At 35.3% G+C, this 15,204-nt stretch overlaps 1 protein-coding gene across 4 annotated transcripts in view; it reads right to left on the bottom strand.

The window, feature by feature from the left end:
* The window catches only part of LOC129749259 (atypical protein kinase C), a 438,832-nt gene extending 424,597 nt beyond the window's left edge, over positions 1-14,235 (bottom strand). The window contains exon 1 of one of the 4 annotated variants that reach the window (XM_055744189.1): positions 12,364-14,235. The gene's annotated coding sequence lies outside the window, so the exon portion shown is untranslated. The remainder of the gene's footprint in view (positions 1-12,363) is intronic. The other 3 variants (XM_055744187.1, XM_055744191.1, XM_055744190.1) reach the window with 3 other exon arrangements.
* Positions 14,236-15,204: the final 969 nt, after the last annotated feature.

The following is a 15,204-nucleotide window of genomic DNA, read 5'->3' as shown; positions in this document are numbered from 1 at the left end:
GTACTTCAAGAACCTTTTAGAATACTTTAAGAGTAAAGGTACTTCAAGAATGTTAAAGAGCCTTTTACGACCTATGATCTTCAAGCGGCATAAAGCCATCTTCACGATTCCTCCAAATTTGTCAAGAATATTCAGGTACTTTTGACTTTTGGTCTTTGAAATTTGATGATTGTTCTATATTATTAAAAAGTGTTCGAGTTTTAGACAGTCCCTAAAAATTTTCTAAACTCTTAAAGATTCTTCAAATGGTTTAAAAGAGTCTTTAAGAATTTTCAAGGCATTTCATAAGCCATCAAAATTCATCAAGAACCTTCAATAGGCTTGAAGAGTCTTTTGGAAACTTCAAGGGTCGCGGGAGTTTCCGAAGTCTTTCAGAACCCTCAAGAAGCTTTAGGGGTTTTCAAGAGTCTTTTTTTTACATGATTATTCAAGAATCTTCAATCCTTAGAGAGCCTCTAAGGATCTTTGACAGTCTCCATGTTTCTTTTAGATTCTTCAAGAGTCTTCAAATGACCAAGGCCAAGACCGCGAAAACTCTACAAGTGTGTGCGATGGACTTTAAGGATCATCGATAGTTTTAAATGGTCTTCAAGAGACTTCGAGAGCTGTCTTCAAGAGTCTTTAAGAAACTTTGACCGTCACTAAATTTCTTCAAGAACCTTTAAGGATATTCAAAGGTCTTTGAGGGTCTTCAAAAGTTTTCAAAAGTCTTCAAATCTTGAAGGTCTTGAAGGGTTTCTAAGAGTCAGCATAGGCTTTCTCGAGTTTCTAATAGTCTTAAGTGCCATCAAGAGTACCCAAGAGTCTTAAGAGCCTTCAAGGGTCATCGAGCGTCCTTAAGAACCATAATGTGTTTCTAAGTGTTTTCAAGAGACTACAAAAGTCTTCAATGGTATTTCAAGAACCTTTGAAAATACTTTAAGAGTCAAGGTACTACAAGGATGTCAAAGAGCCTTCAAGCCATCTTCACAATTCCTCCAAATTTGTCAAGAATATTCAGGGACTTTTGGCATTTGGTCTTTGAAATTTGATGATTGTTCAATAACTTCTAAACTTTTAAACATTCATCAAATGGTGTTATAGAGTCTTCAAAAATCTTCAAGACATTTCATAAGCCATCAAAATTCATCAATCAATTATCATCAGAGTCTTTTGGAAACTTCAAGGATCTCGGGAGTTTTCGAAGTTATCCAGTATCCTCGAGAATCTTTAGGGGTTTTCAAAAGTCTTTAAAGATTATACAAGATTATTCAAGACTCTTCAAGTAATACAGAGTCTCTAAGGATCTTTGACAGTCTCCATGTTTTTCGCAGATTCTTCGAGAGTCTTCAAATGACCAAGGCCAAGGCCGCGAAAACTCTACAAGGGTGTGCGAGGGCCTTTAAGGTTCATCGATAGATTTAAATGGTCTTCAAGAGACTTCGAGAGCGGTCTTCAAGAGTCTTTAAGGAACTTTGATCGTCGCTAAATTTTTTTAAGAACCTTCAAGGATATTCAAAGTATACTCAACGGCCTTCAATAGCTTTTAATGATCTTCAAGAGGCTTCGAGAGCTATCTTCAAGAGTCTTTAAGAGACTTTGACCGTCGCTAAATATTTTCAAGAACCTTCAAGAATCTTCAAAGGTCTTCGAGGGATGCAAAAGTTTTCAAGAGCCTTCACAAGTCTTCAAGTCTTGAAGGTCTTGAAGGGTTTCCAAGAGTCAGCATAGGCTTTCTCGAGTCTTCAACAACAGTCGAGGGTCATCGAGAGTCTCTAAGAACCTTAAGGAGTCTCATAGAGTCTTCAAGACTCTATAAGAGTCTTCAAGACTTTATAAGAATCTTCAAGACTTTATAAGAGTCTTCAAAAGTTTTCAAGAGTCTTTGAGAACATTCAAATCTGATAAAGCCATAAAGAAACTTCAAGAATCTTCAAGAATGTTAAGGAGTCTTAAGGAGTATCAGGGTGTCTTCAATATACTTCGAGATCATTTGAGAGTCCTTTAAAGATATTCCAGCATCTTGAGGAGTCTTCAAAAATCTTCAGGTGTTTTTAAAAGTCTTCGAAACTTCAATTTTCCAAGATTTTTCAAAAGTCTTTGAGAGTCGCTAAGAATCTTCGACAGAGTCTTCAAGAGAATCTTCAAGTGCTGTCGAGAGTCTTCAAGAGTTAAGGGTCAGTAGGAGTTTTCAAGTGTCTTCAAGAGCCATCAAGAACCTACCGAGTCTTTCGGGATGAGGAGCTTGAATGGGTTTCGAAATTCTTAAGTTTCTTATAGTCTCTTCGACGGTTTTTTGTAATCTTTAGGATTCTTGAAAATTTCAAGATTCCCCAAAAGTTTTCAAGGATTTTTAAAAATATTCAAGGGTCTTCATAAGTCAAGAATTAGGAGTCAAGAAAAAAAAACTAAAAATAAATAGATTGAAATTTAAGAACAAAAGTCAATTCAAATCAAGATTTCAAGGATCAAAATTAGACGGAACTATTGTGGACAAACTAGGGTCTTTAGGAGTCTCAAAGAGCTGTCGAAAGTCTTAAGGAATCTTCAAGGGTTTTCAAATGTCTTCAAGAGTCTTCAAGGGTCTTCGATGGTTTTTTTCAAGAATTATCTAGAGCTTGCAAGGCCGCGAAAACTCTACAAGGAAGTGCGAGGGCCTTTAAGGGTCTTCAATAGTTTTGAAGTGTCTTCAAGAGACTTCGAAAGCTGTCTTCAAGAGTCTTTAAGAGACTTTGACCGTCGCTAAATTTCTTCAAGAACCTTCAAAAATATTCAAAGGTCTACGAGGGTCTTCAAAAGTTTTCAAGAACCTTCAAGAGTCTTCAAGTCTTGAAGGTTTTGAAGGGTTTCCAAGAGTCAGCATGGGCTTTCTCGAGTCTCCAATAGGTTTAAGTGCCACCAAGAGTACCCAAGAGTCATCAAGAGCCTTCAAGGGTCATGAAGAGTCTTTAAGAACCTTAATGGGTCTCTAAGAGTCTTCAAAACTCTACAAGAGTCTTCAAGAGACAACAAAAGTCTTCAATGATCTTTCAAGAATCTTCCAAAGTATTCAAGAGTCTTCAAGGGTATTCAAGAGTTTCCAAGAGTCTTTAAAAATATTCCAATCTGATGAAGCCATTTAGAAACTTCAGGAATCTTAAGGAGATTCCTAAAAAGTGAAACGTCTTCAAAAGTCTTCAAGGATCATCAAGAGTCTCTAAGATCTTACTAGTTTTGAAGAGTCTTCAAAAAAGTCAAAAGTCAGGGGTCAACATTGGTGGTTCTGTTTTCAAAAATCAACTTTCAAAATACAAAATAAACGAAGACCAACAATCAAAAGTCATATTTCAAGGTTAAAAATCTAAGAAAACTTTTTTGTTCTGTCCGAAACGTGTTCAGTGTCATTCTTCTCCGAACATGGCTTCAATATCGAGCAGAAATATCGGCATTTCGTGAACCAGCAAATGCATTGAAGAAGGGGGTGGCGCGACTCCAAGACATTTCCAGGGGCAATCAATCACACGGTTTTTTTTTCTGGTGGCCTGGCCCGGCGGCTGTTCGACTGGCAAATATAAGTAAATCCATTTTGGGGGTGGGGCGGGGTGGTCTTGGCCCATGGCCGTCGTCGTTACATCCTTCGAGTGAAACAGTTCAGCCCATCAATGCCACCGAAAACAGTCAGTTGGTATTCGTGTGGAAAACAATCAGTACACTGCTGGAGCTAAATTAGTACCCATGATGATGATGGTGTGTAGTCAGGTCGTTTTTTGATTGTTTGTGAGCTGTTTTCAGTGAGGGAAAATCGCGTAACGGGAAAGCTCATTTGGGAAAACCAAATAGTAATAATATCTGTTGGCTCTCTCTCTGCTTTTGTTGACTTTTGGCTTGACTATTTACCTTTCAATTTCACTTCGGTGACCCAAATGTATGGCTGGGAATAATTTAGGAAATGATGATTTTCGAACATTTTTTTCCCTCTGTCAAGAGAAAGTTAGAAATTTAGATGACGTCATAAAACAAAACTCGATTCAATGTTGATTAATTCTGAGTCGATTTGTTTCATGGATCTTTAGGTTGAACGCTTTCGATTTCCGGTCGTCTGACTGTCTGGGTTCTAAGAAATCAGCATTATTTGTCTAAGACCCCTTCCCTCCCTAGTTCAGGTAACCTTGGCCATGTCGGAAGTAAACGAGTGACAATATGACCCGGTGGAAATTCCCTCCGGTGTGGGTGGCCGCGAAATGGCAAAACGGGAAACCGGGCCAAGGAATGATAATTTATGTTGACATTTGCCCTTCCGGGCGAGCAACTCCATTATCCGCGTCAGTTCTTCGAGGAATCGGCTCAAGGGAGGGGAGGTACCCAACAACTCCGCCCCCACGGACTCCACCCACAACTTCTCGAAGGCCAATAAGGCAGCAATGGCAATTTGCTTCCTTACGTGACGTGTCGAACAACCCCCGGAGGTCCCGGCCAAAATCCTACGGATAACAATGAGACCAAGACGACGACGACGACGACGATGGGTTAAAATTTGAATAAGTAATATTTCTCGCAAGTTTGTTCCGGGGAAACAGCTGTTCTCGACTACTTCCAGACCCCCCTTCCCTCATCACATCAACAGCGAGTATCCCCGCAAGTTTACCGGATCGGGGGGAAAAAGCAAAATAAATTGATAAATGCTGACAGCCAGCATTTCCGGAGCATTCTCTCGAGCCCGGCTCAGGCTCAGAGACTTTTCGGAAAGCAATTTTTCGGAGGCCGCCGCCGCCCGGTGTCGAAAATGGATCCGCAATATTTCAACGCAGATGTCGTTGATTAAGGCCCTTCGACGTCTTCGGTTCCGTTTTCTTCGGCCTGAGGTTCGGTTTGCGTCCTCAGATTGGGGGATAGTAATTATGTTGGACAGAAATGATCCCTTTTTTTCTCAGAGCGTGAAGCGATTCAAATCCCTTTTCCGCCTTCGATGGTGCTTAACGATTGAGGTGCCAGATTAACAAAAATCATAACCCAAAAAAAAAAATTAAGTTAAAAGGAGAACCACGGATGGCAATAAAAATCATTGATTGTTGACGGATTGATAAAATCTGTGGGCGAGGAAAATGGGATTATAGAATAATTTTTGCTCTCGCAGATTTAAAAAAAATGGAATTGGAGCGGACGGACGATAATTATGCTAAAGGGAAGATAAAGGGTCCCCTCGGTTTGGATTGGATGAATCACGGATTTTCTAATCAATTTATATTGATCGAAACATGCTGAATCGTTTAAGACCTATTTGAAAGTAGATTCATAAATTTCTAGTATGGATTCCTAAAGTTTATCGATTTTTTCGACTTAGATGTACACAGTATGTTTTCAGTTACAGACTTCCTGACTTATTTTTACTATTTTTCTTCTGAAATTGAGGACCTGAAATAAGGTTGGCAGATTTTTTAACCGGACATATTCGAGCCGGATAAATCCGAGCAATTTTATCTAAAAACCTGTCAAAATCCGGGCAATATCCGGACAAATTTGGCAAATTATCAAAAATTTGAGAAAAAAAATCACAAAAATGGAAAAAATAACAAAAATGACAAATTTACAAAAATGACCAAAATTGACAAAAATGACATAAATGACAATTATATACAAAAATGGCAAAAATGACAAAAATGAGCACAATGACAAAAATGAAAATAACGACAAAATTCACTTTTGTCATTTATTTGTCACTTTTGTCAATTCTTATCAAATTTTTAGTTTTTTTTCAATTTGGTAATTTTAGACAAGTTTTTGCATTGTCAATTTTGACAATTTTATCATATTTTGGAATTAGGTCAATTCTGTCATTGTCGTCATTTTTGTCAGATTCCTCAAATCCTCGAAAATGACAAAACCTACAAAAATGACAAACTTGACGAAATTTACTAAACTGACGATAAAAAAATTTAAAAATTGACACAACCGTAAAAAAACCAAATTGACAAAAAAAGGCCAAAAATGATAAAATTGACAAATTTAACATAAAAGTTAAGTTTTGCTATGTGGGCAAATTTGACGAAAATTACAAAAATGATGAAAATGATATAAAAATGATCAAAATGGCCAAAATGACAAAAATGACAATAAAGACAAAATTCACTTTTGTCATTTATGTCAATTATGTTTATTTTGTCCGTTTGATCAATTTTGTCAATTTGGTCTATTTTGTCAGATGTATTAATTTTTTTTAATTATATTTTTTTTCAATTTTGTAATTTTTAACAATTATTTGCATTGTCAATTTTGACAATTTTATCATTTTTTTTTAATTTGGTCGATTTTGGTAATGTTGTCATTTTTGGCAAATTCGTCAAATTCTTAAAAATGACAAAATCAACAAAAATGACAAACTTGACGAAATTGACTAAATCTTATATATCAAAATGGAGGCGTGAATATGTACGTACACGATCTACTCCTGCAAGTATTATTCGATTTGTATGCAATTTTTTGTTGTGTTTGTTTTCGCGCAGAATAGAACACAGCAGAGAGATAAATTCGAAAATGTTTTTGTGAAATTTGATAGCTTATTTTTAGTTTTATTCCCATCAAATAAAAGTCATGGCACCCAATTTTCCAAATTTTTTTCATTCAAATCACCCAGGTTAGAAATGAGCCAGAAGCAATCAAGCTTACTGATGCTTCATGTTGGAAATTTTGGCGCTTATTTTCATAGCCAATGCACTCCTCACATGGCACCACTGAAATGGATACTTGGATGTGAATTGTTCAGCGTACATATGGGGTGAAAAAGGGCAATAAACTAGTAAGGAGCATATTTCCGAAAATACTCAACTTTGCTTCAGAATAAAGATAACTTTAACATTTTTAAGGCTGATTTACCCAAAGCCTGCCAGATAGTTTTATCCGGACTTGTCCAGATATTTGATCTAAAAAAAACTTAAACGTCCGGCCGTCTGGCCCGGTTGTTCGGATTTGGATTAAAAACCCGGATTTTTTTTTCCAAATTTATTCACTTTATTCGCAAAATCAAACATAAATCTCTTATTAAGTCAATTTTTTTTTTTCGCGTTAGAACGAAATTTTTTGAGCAAGTTTTAACATATTTTTTCTGGATGCTTAAAATACGATTCAAAATCTGCTGAAGTGTTTTGATAAAAAAAAAATTCAAGTGCTTTTCTTTTGATTTTTGTTGACTTTTTCCTGAACATAGCCCAAATTTGCTTAGTATTGCCCGAATTTTTATTGAAAATTTTGAAATCAAATGCCCGGATATTGTAAGTATTTAGATGAAATAGCTCGGATTTGCCTGGCCCGGATACGTGCGAGAAATGTTCCAATAACCTCAATTTACCCCGTTATTTTGTTTTGTTAATTTTCCGGCCATATTAAAGAATGTCATATTACTCCAGGAAAATAATGTTTTACGATATGACTGTAAAAGTTTTGACTTATCTAAAACAACTAAAGAGATAACAATGAAATATTCCATTATAAAACCTATTGTTCATATTTATGGTATAACACCAAGAGAACGTCTGATTTTTAACCAATTAGAATAAGACAACCATGAATTGATTAATTAATTTTTTTTAACGATAAGAACGTATTGAGTTAGTTTGAGAATAGAATATTATCTACTTTGTGATTCCATGAGAAATGCATCACTGTAAAAAACCAATCTCCACTTCTTCCTTTTATGCTAAGATGCTTAAAAACTAAACGGAACTTAGGATATAAATAGGGTTAACTTTGTAGAACTAAAACTCATAATTTGATGCAACACTCAGTATCAGAGGTCAGAAAAATATATTTGATTCAATGAAATCTTAAAACGCAAGAAGCTTGGAAAATATAAATTTTAGTCTCGCCAAAAATATGATCCAAGATCTAAAACAGAGGGAATGAAAAATGATAAGGATTAGCGAAGAATTTCTTTAATTTCATTTCTGATCTGAATTCAAGATCACAATGTAAAAAATAGATTCCATAATCCTTTTTTTTTCTTTTTTTTTAATAGGAGTTCAACCCACTGAGGTCATTTTTTCTCGATGAAAATGGTGTTTAACCCATTTGATTTCACAATCCTTTGATTTGAAGTTTTATGAGTCAAAATTCGATGAAAATATTTTATTCCAATTCTCTTTGATCAGTGCAGTTCATTTTTTAGTTTATCCTAGCAAATATTTCGGTATGGTTTTTTGAATACGGCGAATGCGCCAACTGTAAACAAATCCAGATAATAACATAAATGCGTTAAACTCTTTATTTTACATCCGAAAATATGATCTCCTTTTAATTTTTCTTATTTCAGTGAAGTTAAATTTAATTTTTTAAATAAGGCGAATAGCATTTTTTATGAGTGTGTAATCCCACAGTTCATTCGCCCATTTCCCCTCAAAATTTCGTCGCGAACAAAAAGGCCAATAGTTATTTCGAGAAAGAAAAAGGGCATTGAAATTTTTGAAATTTGTTTACCAGGACGAGGAGATGCACAAGTAAGTATTTATAAGATCGTTGAATGTGCTAATGTTTGTGCTAATATGATCATTTGGACCCGCTTTCAAGCCGATATTTACTTGAATATTGCTTCTTTAATGAGTGATCCAAAAGGCGAACAGTCATTCTGGAGTTCAAAAGGGCGCTCCAATTTGTCGAATGAACAAAATGAGAGCACCAGTCTGTGGTAAAAGGGCCCACAGTTATATTTATTAATTTTTTGAAGTAATTAGTACGGAAAAGCTGTATTTATCGATCGGGTGATGAAATTAAATCAATTTGAAAGCATTTTCGCGACTTATTTAGGAAAATGATTGTACGCAGCTAAACAGGAAATTGATTTTATTTTTTGAAACTTGGAATGCGTTTTTTCTCAAAACAAAGGTCTTGGCGCATTCGCCGTATTCAAAAATCGATACCGATTTGACTTCAACTTCTCAATCTTCTTCGATTATTTTTGCCCCTGGAGGAAGGCAGTACCATTAAAATTTCTTTGAATAATTGGGCGACAAAAAAGGGTAATCAAGGGGGATTGAAATAACCGAAAAAAAAATTAGCACGAAGTCTGACCTAAATGGGTTAAATTGCTTAAAATAATTGCGAGGCGAAAATAAACGCACTGACCCAAGTTCAAGATGACTTAAGTTGTTAAGGTCCACTTAACATAATATGCCAGAAATATTACCAAAAAAGTCCAACCTGTGTCCCGATTCCACCCATTTTACGGTACCAATCCAGTTTCATGAACAAAGATAATTATTTATTTTCTTTTTGCATATGTATATGTACAATATTTTTGCAAAATTCAATGGCTCAACCAAGTTTACCGTGTCAGCTAATTGACGACAGAGAAAATTAAAAAAAAAACAACCAAACCGTAAAAAAACCAAATTCACATAATGAACAAATTGACAAAAATGATAACATTGACAAGTTTAACAAAAACCCCAAATTTTGCAAAAGGGGTCAATTTGACGAAAATTACATAACTGATCAAAATGACAAAAAGGAAAAAAAAACTGACAATAACGACAAAATTCACTTCTGTCATTTATGTCAATTATGTTAATTTTGTCAGTTTGATCAATTTCTTCAATTTGGTCTTTTTCGTCAGTTTTCTTACTTTTGTCAATTTTAAAAAAAAATTATTTTTTTTTTCAATTAGGTAATTTAAACATTTTTTTTTTTGCATGATCAATTTTGAATTTTTTTTTATTGAATTGGTCAATGTCGTCAATTTTGTCAAATTTGTCAAATTCTCAAAAATGACAAAATCGACAAAAATGACAAAATAGACAAAATTGAAAAAAAATGACAAAAATTATAAAATTTACAAATTTTAACAAAAAAAATTATAAAAATTACAAAATTGATAAACAAAATTATCAAAAATTTTAAAAATCTCAAAAATGACAAGACTGACAAAAATTATAAAAGTGGCAAAAATGACAAAAATTGAAAAAAAAAATGACAAAAATGATTAAAAAGGGAAAAAACTACCAAAATGACAATAACGAAAAAATTCACTTTTGTCATTTATGTCAATTATGTTTATTTTGTCAGTTTGATTATTTTTTTCAATTTGGTAAGTTTTGTCACTTTTGTAAAAAATATAAAATTTCTAATTTATTTCAATTTGGTAATTTTAAACAATTTTTTGCATTGTCAATTTTAAACTTTTTCTTTGCATTTTTAATTTAATGCCAAAAGTGACAAAAATGATAACATTGACAAATTTAACAAAACAGGCAAATTTTGCATTGGTGCAATGGGTCAATTTGAAGAATACTACAAAACTGATGAACAAAATTGTCAAAAAATCACAAAAATTACAAAATATATAAAAACAGCAGAAATGACAAAAATGAAAAAAATGACAAAAAATACCAAAAAGGACAAAAATGACCAAAATGACAATAACGATAAAATTCACTTTTGTCATTAATGTCAATTATGTTTATTTGGTCTATTTTATCAGTTTTGTCACTTTTGTCAGATTTTTTTAATTTTTGAAATTTTTTCTGGTAGGTTATTTTACACAATTTTTTGCATTGTCAATCATGACAATTATATCATATTTTAAAATTTAGTCAATTCTGTAAATGTCGTCATTTTAATCAATTTCCTCAAATTCTCAAAAATGACAAAATCGACAAAAATGACGAATTCAACAGAATTTACCAAATTTACAATTGAAAAAAAATGAAAAAATTGACAAAACCAAATTAACATAATTGACAGAAATGCTAAAAATGATAAAATTGACTAATTTAACAACAAAAACAAAATTTGAAAAAATGGGTCAATTTAGCGAATATTACAAAATTGAGAAAAAAAATTATCAAAAATTTTAAAAAAATATCAAAAATTAAAAAAAAACAAAAATTCAAAAAAAATTATCAAAAATTAAAAAAAAAATCACAAAAACGACAAAAATGCCAAGACTAACCTATTGCCAAAAACGACAAAATGACCAAAAAAGGACAAAAATGCAAAAATGAACAAAATGACAAAATTCAGCAAAATGACAAAAATAACAATAACGACAAAATACACTTTTGTCATTTCTGCCAATTTTGTTTATTTTTTCAGTTTGATCAATTTTGTCATTTTAGTCTGTTTTGTCGGTTTCGTCACAGATCCCGTTTGTTTTTGGCAACATTCGATTTTGGAAAAATCTGATTGTGACACAAAGGATTCTAAAAATGGTCAAAAGTTGACTGAAAATTATTTTAATGATGATAATAATAATAGTTTTTTCATGAGTAATAAAAGAAAACAAAGTTGAGAAAAATCCGTTCGATTTTGGCGTGTTGCCAAAGTCGAATGGGGTCTGTATTTATATTTAAAAAAAATCATAGAAACGGGATCAGAAAGGAAATTCCAGGTTACAGTAATTTAAAAATCACCACAAATAAAGTTATTTATATGAAAGTTATGATAATTTTCAAATTCTTTTATCCTGTATACAATTTCGAATTTTTATATTTTAAAATAATTTTTGATTTACTGCGCAAGAAATTCTTTAATCAAAATTTGTCGATTCAGAGTTAAGAAAACTATCGTTTGTTTATGATTTTGTATAACAAGTATCCACAAATAATTAACAGACTGTAAGTAAGACTACAGTCTACTGTCAAGTGTATTGAATCGATTTTTTAAGATAAAAAAAGAGTATTAAACTTGATACTCAGTACATTATATTGCAAGTGATGCCTACATTCTTGCAATATAATGGAAATCTGCACAACAGTAAGTAGTTCAAAAATGAAGAATGTTTTAAAGATAAAAGTAAGTCTCTGGAGCCACCACTTCTATTCGACGAATGATGCGATGGAAAAATTTCACCTGTACATACAAGGACTTAAATGAGACAGAGATCATTCAAGTCGAATTTTAATGACTTAGAAAAAAATTTTGTGGATATAGAATGGAACCTCATTGAAAGAAATGTTTGAAAATTTAAACAAAAGATTTTAACTACCGATGATTTTTTTTTTCATCAACACAACCCTAAAAACATACAACCGTGATAGTTGAGGGCTGCAAAGCAATTCGATATTAAATAAATATCCGTAATGGAAGGTGTTCAAAACACTTTAAAATTGTTTTTCGTGTATGTTTCGATGACAATTGAGGAATCTTTAGAGTAAATTGAATTTGTATCATTAAAGTAATATATTTATCATAATGAAGCATTGCAAACAACTTTTCATGTTACTAGTACCTGGAAATAATATCTATTAGGAGAAGATGATTGACTTAAATCAAGAAATAGTTAGTAAAGGCTTCAATCCCAAAAGTTAAATAAACATGAATTTCGAGACTCATCAAAACCCATCGACGTATTCTCTGATTTCCATCTAGATCAGCAGCAAACATGTAAACACGCTAGAAAAAAAACCAATAATATCTTACTTTGGCAGCAACTTTGCACCGAATATGAATTTCCGGCAAAACGTCGATTTCCCACCCACTCACAGCTCACCACACTTACAGGGACCACCAAAAAACCAATCTCAACAATATTATTCGTTGTGTCACTCAACAAAAACAACGATCGACTATCATATTCTCACACGAGGGGTTTCCCTTGATTCTTTGTATTTTTTTTTTTTTTGTTATTTTTTTTCTTTTCGCTCAGCCTTCACCTTTACTCAGTGACACACAGACTTATTTTTTGCGCGCTCAACCAGCACTTTTTTTGCACGGAGAAAAACTCCACCTTGGCCACCAATAACTGCTGTGGATCAAAAAAACACAACAGCACGAAAATTTTCCCCCGTGAAGGTTTGAAGGTTCCTCGTGAAAACAAGAGCGTCGTGTCGTGTGTTTGTGTTCTTCACGGTGCGGCGTCGGGTTATCACGACGACGTCGGTTGGTTTTCCTTCTGATGTTGGAAAGCGTGCGGCCTAGCAAGGTTGAGTTGTTTTATTCGGTGCTGGTTGGCAGGTTTTTTTTGGTATTTTTTTAACCGCTGATTTTTTTTCTTCTTGATGTTGTTGTTGCTGCTGCTGTTAAGGATTTTGCGAATCGAGGCCCACCCTCTTCTCAAAAATGGTACACGACGAATGTAACACACTTGAAGCTACACAAACATAGAAACACATCCAAACACATATACACACTGAGCCCAATACCACAAATAGGCTTACGACATGAAAGCTCGTGGATGTCGGGAGCACTTTTGTAGGGAAGGTTGCGTTTATATTTTTTTTTTCGCTCTTGTTTTTGCTACTCCAGGATAAGAATTTTCCCTTGGAAGCAGCCAGAATCACACACGTCACACTTCTTCACTCGAGAAGAGCCTTCCCAGTTGCCTTTTTTCTGCAGATTTTGGGATGCTTTCAACACACCTCGCCCTGTTTTTTTCTTGTGAGTGATTTTGATCTATTTTTTCCCTGGCCCAGCTCGACGAATGCTATCACTCGATTCTTCCCGATTTATCTAAGCAGGGGATCTCGGGATTTCGTTTCATCTAGGATTTCGGGGGATTCCGGAAGATTGCACAGGTTCTCACATCTCTCCACACCTGGGATGTGTGGTCATGTCGTAGAAATTGCTTCGGAAGAGGAAAGGGACCGAAAAAATAACACTAGGACCCACCACTAACTATTTTGGGGTGGGGAAAATCATTCTCCACTGCAGTAGTGACACTTTAGATTCATTCCACTTGAGAGTAAAAGAAAATACTATCCACAATCGTTTCGCTGACCGATTTTCAGGGTTTTTCCTCCGATGGGGGTAACGAAGGAATTTTCCTGGAACCTGTGGAGTACCTTCTTCGGAAGAAAAACTGGGAGGTGATAGACCTTTTGCCCTGTTTGGAAAAGAACACAAACTTCACTTCGTTCCAAAAGGGGAAAACCACACACGAAAAACGCCGCGCCCCGTGTGCTACTCCGGAAGGTAGGCAACCAACGCACTCAAAACTTCAGCAGACACTTCAAACACTGAAACTCAAACTCACTCCAACCCAACCCACCCAGGCTAGCTGGCTAGGTCAGAGAAAAGGAATCCGCGCGACAACGCGAGACGAACGGCGACACACACGGGCGACTTCCACTCCGGGTCAATGCAGCGAACCAATTGCTGGCTGGCTGGCTGGCTCGAATTCCCAATAATGTTTTTCAGCCCGAAAGTCTGCATGCGGAACGAATCTGCCCGTGCTGCTGCTGTGTGGGGAGAAAGCCCGTGCCGTGCGTGTCACTGCAGTTTTTGAACCGACCACGAGGTGGCGCATCGGTGCCTGGCGCAGACTCCGTGAGGTCCAACCTACGGGTGGACCCCGATTTTGACAGTTGTGTGTGGTGGATGCTTCGATCCACCACCTGTCAGCTGTCTCTGGGTGGGCTTTTCTAGGGGTAAATTGTTGACAGCGGCGATACAGGGTGACCAGCAGAGGAAACAGAAAAATCTTCAAAGACTACTAAGAAAATTGTCGATCTCCAGTATTGTGTGAGTAAGGATGAATTTTGAAATGGTACAGTTACAAATGCCTGTATCTAAAAAACCATTCGTTTGATCGAAATACTTTCTATGAAGGAAATAAAGGTAATGTTATGTTAATTCATGAAAAATATTGAAAATAAAATTAACGTTTTATTGTAAGAGATATTTCTACTTTATTCTTGGTATCTCCCATCGGTCGGCGCATCCTCCTCCTTCAATTTCCGCTACTTTTTGGCCCAATACTTCTCTTTTGAAAGAAAAATTAGGGCTAAAGGGTGCTCACGATGAAATTGCCACATTATGAAATTGCTCTAACTTATAAACCGTTGGGTAGAATTTAATGAAAATTTGGGTGGATTTAGTTCATAGTGCATTGTTTACATCCTGCAAGATTTAAAGTTCTGTGATCAAAACCGGTGGAAATGGAGTCGAAAGAACAGCTCGTGCGTGATAGAATTTTGCGCATTTATCACGAGCACGAGAATCTCTCGCATCGTTCCATCGCCAAATCGTTGGGAATCGCGAATTCCACGGTGTCGCGAGTGATTAAGCTGTTCGAAGAACGATCGATCACCGATCGGAAGCCCAGAAGTGAAGGAAAAATATTCCGTACAACACCAAAAATCACAACCGCGTAGTCGGGGCCTGCAACCGGAACCCAAACGCCTCCGTTCGGGATGTGGCTAAGAAGCTGCACCTAAGCCGAAGTTTTGTCCAGAAGGCCAAAACTAAGGCTGGGCTTCGAACGTTTAAGGTACAAAAGCCCCCCCCACACCCCCTCCCCCTAATGAAGACCCTTGCAATGAT

This window comes from Uranotaenia lowii, chromosome 2 (genome assembly GCF_029784155.1).
Source record: "Uranotaenia lowii strain MFRU-FL chromosome 2, ASM2978415v1, whole genome shotgun sequence".
NCBI classification, from domain to species: domain Eukaryota; kingdom Metazoa; phylum Arthropoda; class Insecta; order Diptera; family Culicidae; genus Uranotaenia; species Uranotaenia lowii.
The sequence above is the reverse complement of the archived record's forward strand: the minus strand, read 5'-3'. Positions and strand labels throughout refer to the sequence as shown.